An 8,805-nucleotide genomic window follows, 5' to 3' on the forward strand; every position below is an offset into this window, starting at 1 on the left:
GCAGATCGCACAGATCTCTTTGTTTGTGCCCCTAAATTATGATCAGCTGCAGCAATTTTTAAAGGCTCATGGAATTTGATAACAACTCCAGTGACAATAGTGTTCCTCTCACTCATATTGCTTAAGTGCAGCAATACAATGGTAGCCCAGGGACATTATTTGCATATTGTCAAGGGGTGTGTGAATAGGGCTTAGGAGAATGAGAAATTATATCAGCCACAAAGAAAAGCAATGGTCTGTGACCAAATGCTCGATCTTCTATGCATATGTTATCTGAGATTGAGGGGTTTTGTTGTCATATAAATGCAAATGGAAGACGGGTATGCAGGGATATAATGTGCAATTATGGTTCAAATAGGAATTTTATTCGATCGAATCCACTTTAGTGTTCTGTTAAGTATGATGTGCAGTGGACAGAATCATACAAACCCAACAACAGTCGTGTGATTTTAGACATAATTCCTTTAACATAGCATGTAATCTGTGATACTCATCATGTTGGTTCATCTGTTTCACACACAAAAAGAAAGACATGCGATAAAAAGACATGAAGGAGATTTGAATGATCAGAATTTGATTATTTTGGCTGATTGTGATATTTTTGATGATAGATTTAATTCAGTTCAATAAAAGAGTCTGTCAAGTCAAAGTAACATCCTCTGTTTCAGCTGAAGGGAAAGGAATGTTTGAGTGGAGGAGTGCAAATGTTTGTAATAGAGAAATGTTACCACTGGGTGGCGCAACGTAACAGTTTTTGTTTCTTAAAAAGACCTTAAAAATGATATGTAGTCAGCACAATATAGGACACCAGGGTTTTTTATTTGTCTCTCTGCCTGTTTGTTTGTTTGTTTGTTTGTCAGGTGTGTGGTCAGTGAAACACCTTTAAATGAAGACAATATCATATTTTTAGAATAATTTTCTCTTTGAACAAACTCACATTTTGACACGGTTTTTATATCTTTATGTTTTGATTGATATTTTGTTTGTTTTTTTGTTTTTTTTCACCCTTGCTCTGACAAAGGTTTGAGTCTGTAGTGACCTTAGAGTTTCCTCTAAGGTTAAGAGGAGTGGAGGTGACTGAAAGCTTCATGGTTACCCGTTTAAATCCATGGATCAGCTACGAAAGCCTGGCCACCCCAGAGTGATTCTGGGGAAAAATAAAAAATAAGATGACGATGCAAACAGATGTGCTGAATCTTTTTCTGGAGCACAGGAATAAATAAACAAAAACTGGCTAAGTTCTACCTTCTACCTATTTATAATAATGCATTAGTCATAATAATCCAATAGTATCATATATAATATTATATACTTATATTACATTATAAGTGCTTTTACCTTTTACTTTTGCCTAAAATCTTTGTGCAGGACTTTTACATCATGATACCACTACCAGTGGTGATATCTATTTGGGGGCCATGTCCAGATCAGTCAAAGAGTTTTTATTTGTTGAATTTAAATAAAGAACTGCATAAAAAAACAAAGATTAGAGGAAAGTCTGGGGAGAAAAAGATGTAGTAATTTGGTGCAGCATATTACTGCTTCCTCATCCTGTTTATCATCTTGTGACCATTTAGATTTGTCTTGTGACCTCTTGTGTTGTTTTGGTCTGAGTTGGGAAACACTGACTGATAACTACTTTAAATGCACACACATTCGGAGGTGGGGCGTAGTGACTGTTTAAAATATTCTGTATACATATACTACCCCATCTGAACGGAGTTGTGGCAGCGATAATCTAACAATTTCAATGTGTCCTAATTCAGCTTGATTTATGTTTGACAGGATATCCAGGTATCAGCTTTGGTGTGCTCGTTTCTCCTGTCAAACATTTTAACATGATCACAGAGAGGAAGCGTCCATTGACTGTCTCACTGTAATGAAATCTGTGTGCATTGAACCAGAATCATTAGTGAACATGCTGTCGTGTCATTTGTAAGAAGGAGTTCACAGCACAAACCAGACACACACTTTCAGTGGCTGAGTCTTGCTTGTGCTTGTCAGATTTATAACTTCAGCTGAATCAACATCCCAAACCAATTTAGTCCATGAAGTGCTCAGACAGAGCACGTGTTGTTAAATGATACCAAATGACAGGCTCATATGTGGCACAATGCTCCGTGTGCTTCTTTCCATTTCAAACTGAATGACCTCAACTCAATATCCTGTCTGCTATCAATGAGATTATGCAGGCATGCTAACAACAGGAAATTTGCTCTCACAGGGATTGACCAAGAGCCATTTACAGTGAGTCATGACTCAGAGGTATGTCACAGCAGCAGTGCCTCGGATCGCAGTGTAAGACAAGATTTTATTTCATAATCAAGAACACCAGGTTATCTCTGAGATTGATGAGTCACAGGTTAAAGAGAGATATCATAGAGTGGAGTTATGAATTTCACTATATCCAAACACAAAATGATGGGGTCCGTGACTATATAAGGGACGAGAATAGACCTTGCTGTGCTCTGAGTCAGGTTTGTGTTTGAGCCCCTCATGTGTGTTCACATAGTATCAGGGAGAAGTCGAGTCAGGAGAGTCACACAGTGCTGATGAGCAACAAACATATGACTCTCCTGTACCAGTCTGTTACTACAGGACACTCACACTGACCCATTTCCCTCTGAGGGTTGCAGCACTAGCAGTGGGTCGACCTCTTAACCCGCGGACATTTATTCCTGCTTCTGTGACAAAGTCAGAGTCGAAGCTACCAGCGAGAACAGTCATGTAATTGTTTTTTTTTTTGCTTCTGGGAACATTTTTGCAAGCTGTGACGAGTTTGCAGTAAATAAAAATAAGATGTTAGTACTTCCTGAGCAGATTCCACTAGCTTATGACTTCAAATGAGAAACTTTGAGGCCTTCAAAGAAGACAAAGGACACATTCATGTTGGAAAATCAAACTTACAGCAAATATAATTGAACAGTTAAATGAATAAGTCAGTGTTATTTTACAATGCCAAGAGTAGACCACAAAATATCTCTTAAGTGGTCACCCTTGAAATAAAAACTAACTCATAAATACCTGGTTACCTGACTTTAAGCCACATGTACAGTGTTTGGTGGCTTAAATTAAGTTTCTACTTCAGAAGCAAGTTGTGTTTAATGTTATTTTTACCTATATTGGCTTATGGGGATCTTTTGTACATGTGTGTGCATGCTCAGGCATTATACGGGATCGACACAGCTTACCGTACTTCCCTCAGATTCATCACTAACTGTAAAGGCTTGACTCACCACTGTGAGCTTTACGCTCGGGTAGGGTGGCTTATTTAGCAACCCACAGGCACACACACTGGTAGATTTTCATATACAAGACCATTCTCTGGTTGCTTCCATCTTATCCATGTTCTTATGTTTTTCAGAAGTGTGACGGACAGTAATCATTCTAATCAAAGGACTTTTACATGTTGTTTGTACGAAATATTCGCACAGAACTTGGAAAGAGGACATTGGATCCCCCCAGATATTACAGAAACTGGCTCATACCACATTTTTATTATTTCTTAAGATTGCTTTATGTTGTAATAATTGTCTGTTTTGTTTGTATCTGTTTTGATTTACCTGTTCTTAGTTTGTGTTGCTGCCTGTTTTGGACAGGATTTCCTTAAAAAAGAGGTTTTTGATATCAATGGGACTTTTACTGGTTAAATAAAGGTTAAATACAAATGAATAAATAACATAAATCAATAGACACACGTCTAAGATATATATATATATATAGGCCATCCAACCGCCTCTGTATAAATACAGCATATCCAGCACTTGCACTGCAGTACACTGTCAGTAAGACTTGTGTATGTGTACATACTGTACATAGATCCAGTATGTTTGGTATCTATAATAGATATATGTTTGTCTAATTAACTTTGTTGTATTTGCATCTTGCTGTGTATTTGTTATCAGCACTGTGTGAAAGCACATTACTGTCAGCCAAATTCTTCGTAGGTGTCTATTTTTCTGAGAACACTTTGAACAGATGGAGGCATCACTCGGCTCCAGAGATCACCCGCGTGTCCATGTGTGCTGCAGAGAGCAGAGAGCACATCGAAAGTGACACCTGACATTGATGCACTTATCTCAACATATCATTTGCTCTAAAAAGCCTGTGATTTCCGTTTGTTCAAACCCAGTGATTCATATATAGATTGGTAATTGTATCATCAACAAAAAGGTTACCCACTGCGAAAAATTCAACCACAGGCTTGGGACTGGCCAATTCACCTGAAATGACTTATAGGAGGTACTTTGATGCAACTTAATCTGAGTTATTCATATTTTCTGATTTGTTTGTATCAGTATTGTTGGTGCACATCAAGAAAACAGCAAAGGCCTCAAATTAAGTTAAACTAATCTCAAAAGTTCTCCTGCTCAAAATGTCATGTAAAAGGTATGTCATTCTAACAAAGCCTATCTTTACATGTGGTTAGTTATGCAGACTGCCACTGAGGATTTTAGTGAGTGACAGGTAATTACACTGAAAGGAAAAATAGCTGTCTTCCTGTTAGTCACAGCACAGCGAGTTGTGCAACTGCCTGAAGTTTCAGTCACCGAGGACTTAAGAACCGAGAATTGTTTCCTCTGTCTTCAGTGGATTATTTGATGTAAGCAATGGTCCCATACAATACATACATTAACAGAAATAAATCTGTGTACAGATGTGAGAAAGAGGTGTTTGTGGAGGGAATGCAAAAACAAGTGAGAGAGAGAGAGAGAGAGAACAAACGCATCTACAAAGTACTGAAGTGAGAAAGGAGGGGCTGGTTACATGTAGTAGGGTGTGTTTTGTGTGTGTGTGTGTGTGTGGGAGGGTTATGATGCCAGTACACCATGTGCTTTACCAGTCGCTTGAAGAGCTGTCAGGAGCTGTTGAGCGATTGATGGCTTTCTCTGAGAGAAAACACGGTGTCACGTTATTGCCAAAGAGATCCTTGAAAACACTTTTATATGGTTCTCAACAGTTTGCCCTGAGCTCTTCGCTCATAAACGTACCTGAAATAACACGCACTTGTATTTCACAGTTAGAGATCAAATGCATGCAGGCAAGCACACCCACAATGAGTAAACGAAACAAGGTTTTGAGCTTGGCTTTGTTAAAGAGATTTTTAAATCTGTTCATAAGTCATAAAAGACGAAGTTGTGACAAGATGGACATATTTGTAGTTTTTTAAATAGAAGCTCTTCAGTTCAAATATTAATACATTTACTCAAGCACTTTATACAGTTTATACTTCGACTCTACAACATTTCCAGGTGAAAAACTGCTATTTTTACTACTACTACTAGGAAACTCTAAGGTCACTACAGACTTTAAATGTACTTATATGCCATTGTCCTGGTTACTTTGCACATTTTTACACACAAAACATCATCAACATATCAAGGTATATGATAGATTAAACTACCAAACAGTATATAAAGTAGTTAAATGATCTCCACTTTGAGCAGCTATAACACTAAAACACTGCATACACATTGATACACTAACAATAATAGTCCAGCGATATGATAAATAATAATATAAATGGACTGTGCTTGTATAGCACCTTTATATAGCACACACACATATTCATACAGTGTTAACATTGGCTGCCATGCAAGGTGCCAACTGCTCATCAGTTTTTGGGAGCTAACCATTCACACACTGATGCTGCAGCCTGCAGGAGCAATTTGGGGTTCGGTATCTTGTTCAAGGACACTTTGACATGCAGACTGGAGGAGCCGGGGATGAAACCACCAATCATCTGATTAGTGCACCACCTGCTCCACATCCCGGGCAGTAATTCTGCTGCATAATGAGTATGTTTACTTTTGATACATATATATATACAAGTATATTTTGCTGAGATATTTCCGTAGTAGTTCTACTGGGGGCCTTTTGTAATTAAGTATTTTTTAATTGTGGTATTGCTTCTTTTACCTGAATCTCAGTATCTGAGTACTACTTCCATAACTCTCAAATACAAAAATCTATCTTACATTCTAATATCCAGACACCAAATAGTGTATGTCATGATTAATTACAATAGTGCACAACACATCTATGTTTTTCTGTTGTGGAGTTTAAAGTAATAAAAGTGTGATGTGTGTGTAAATGTGATGTTAGGCCTACTTAAGGGAAACTTTAAGGTAGATGTTGGGTTAAAATTCATATATTTAATTAATAGGTAAATATTTTATTTATATTGAAGATAAGTTTTAATTTAGTTTCATCAGCATCATTTTCATTTCCTCTTTAGTTTTGGTCATCTCTGTCCTTATCACATCCATCCAGGGATCCACCCCTTCTGCTCCACAGGGACACCAGCTGACATCACACACACCCACACACCCACACACACCCACTCACACACACACGTACACACACTCTGGACCAAGTCCCCTGAGGTCGAAGCCAGCACAATGTCATTATCATCCATCGGATTGTACGTGGTCACTGCCCATTCAGTCTTGCTGACGTGCCTTTTGTGCTCAGTAATTCTTCTCACAGCCACCCCCTCCTCCACCCTCGTCACATCCACCCTGTCCTACCCCCCGTCTAGTGCGGCCCATCTGTAATCCCATCCCCCATCCTGCACCCCCATATCCGCCCAGTCTCACCCTGCACTTCTCCAAAACAAACCAGCTGTCTTGGCCGGTCGTGTCCCTGGGGGTGTAAACAGGTGCCGAGAGGGCCGCAGGGCCTCAGCATGTGACACATGGCAGCACGCTCCTCCAGCCTTCTCCTCCAACCTGCCAACACACCAGAGAGACAGAGAGAGTGGTGTGTTTTACAGCTGTAGACTTGATTGTTAGCACAGATGAGGAGCTGTTGATGGCTAATAGCACAAAAACCACTGCATATAAAACTTTCTCACTGGATCAGAAATGTTTGTGATAGTGTCGGTAAAAAAAAGAAGAAAGACATTTTATAATCTGTGTATGACTTTTTTTTACTCAAACACATTATTGGGCAGTGTGAATTAATTTATTAGGCAATTTTTAGTTAAGCATGAAGGAAGGACCTTGAAATGCCTTTAGAAGATATAAAAACATACATTGCTGTGTAACCAAAATAGATAAAAGGTAAAGGGGTTTGTCCTGCTGAGCCTAAAGCCAGCTGTATTTTTAGCACAAACTACACACTGCACACACACAGAGAGAGGGGCGGGCTGCTGGACACAGGTCAATGTGTCTGTACACACATACCAAAATGGCAAACCACAGGTCAATGCTACTATTCGTGTGTGAGTGTAAACTGTCAATGGAGGCACTGATTAAAGGTTTGCACGTTTGGCAAACTGACAACAGTTTATCTTTATTAGTGTAGTAAAAAAAAGAGAAATAACATCCACAGCCTGTATGCAAGTTATTCTGCTTTTTTCCTTTTCCAGCTTCCATTGATTACACGACTTCAGCAACATCCAAGCAAGTGCACCGTCGTCTTTGTGCAGAACTTTTACAACTCTTTCAAGCGCTTGCAAATCAGGCACCCAAGTTTGAAAACCGCTTTTTAGATGCAATAAAGTCCTTCTTTTGAAGCTTAAGGAACAAAGGCAGCCCCACACCCTTAACTGTCCTACTATCAGGCTCTCTCTTTCTCTCCCTGTGGTGAGCTCAGCTGTGATTGCACACTATATTGTACATCTGGCACTTTGACTCCTTGACACTCTATGTGTGCGTGCGCGTGTGTGTCAGGAAGGGGATGGGGGATACACGTCTGGATGCAAATGTGTGAGTGTATGCATAAGTTGTGGTTTTTTTAAGGGGCTGAGCCACGCTTGCAAACCAAACCGCCACCTTGCTGAGTAGATGTTTTGTGTTCGTACGTGTAACAAGCTGAGGCAAGTCAGTGGCTCAACTTGAACATTTTGTGCATGACTTTTATCACCTTCCATCTTACAGCAGCTCTTCACAATGTTATTTACCCATGTGGAGACAAACAACGCAGTAAAAATCATGTGTTGGAGATGCTTGAATGTCAAAGCCTGTCTGTGCAGGAATGTTTTTTTTTTTCTGGTGTAGCAGTAGACAATTAAAAGTGTATGTCTAAAAATAAAATGGAAAAGACAAAATAAGACTTTCCACTTAAAGTTAAAAACCCAAACTTTATTACCTTGTGGGGAGGAAATAATCAGGGCCTTCTTTGGACTATAATTATGTTACGTAGATAAACTGAAACAGATGGATGATTTAATTTGGGGAGTTTTCAAGACGATTCCCTGAGATTATTCGTGGAAATTTAGTTTTTCTTCACTTAAATCGGAGTTTCTTTTTTTTTTTAATCCTGTAGGTCCACAAACAAATGACAAACGCCAGAAAACTTTCTAAGTGCACTCAGATGCAATAAACTTAAGCGTTACATAACTAAATCAAGTGATCTGTGCATGTGTGTGTGTGTGATGATCACAGCCACATGCAAGTGTATTTTAGCAATAGGGGGAAAGGGGTTAGGAGTTGTGCAATATCAGCAAAGCACATTTGGCCAGCTGCTCAGACTGGCCTTTTCACAGGTCTGCTGTGCAGTCTGAAGTCTGAATAGAGACTCTCAGCAGCAGCTCCTGTATTTGCATTTGATGCAGACTTCCAGCAGACTTCAGCCGGCAGGACCCTGCACCGCGGATGAGTTTGAACTCCGCAAAACTTTGCAGAACGGAGGTGAGAGCATCTGGAGGAAAAAAAAAACAACACACTACCGACACAACCTTGTTTCACTTTCAGTGTTTGAACGTCAACTACTGCGTGTTAGCGTGGGTGCGACTTAATTTTTTTTTTTTTTTTTTTAAACAGACACCTCCGGTTTAAAAGAAGTCGGAACTAGTTTTCC

The sequence above is a fragment of the Larimichthys crocea genome, chromosome VIII, assembly GCF_000972845.2.
Source record: "Larimichthys crocea isolate SSNF chromosome VIII, L_crocea_2.0, whole genome shotgun sequence".
Classification (NCBI taxonomy): Eukaryota; Metazoa; Chordata; class Actinopteri; family Sciaenidae; genus Larimichthys; species Larimichthys crocea.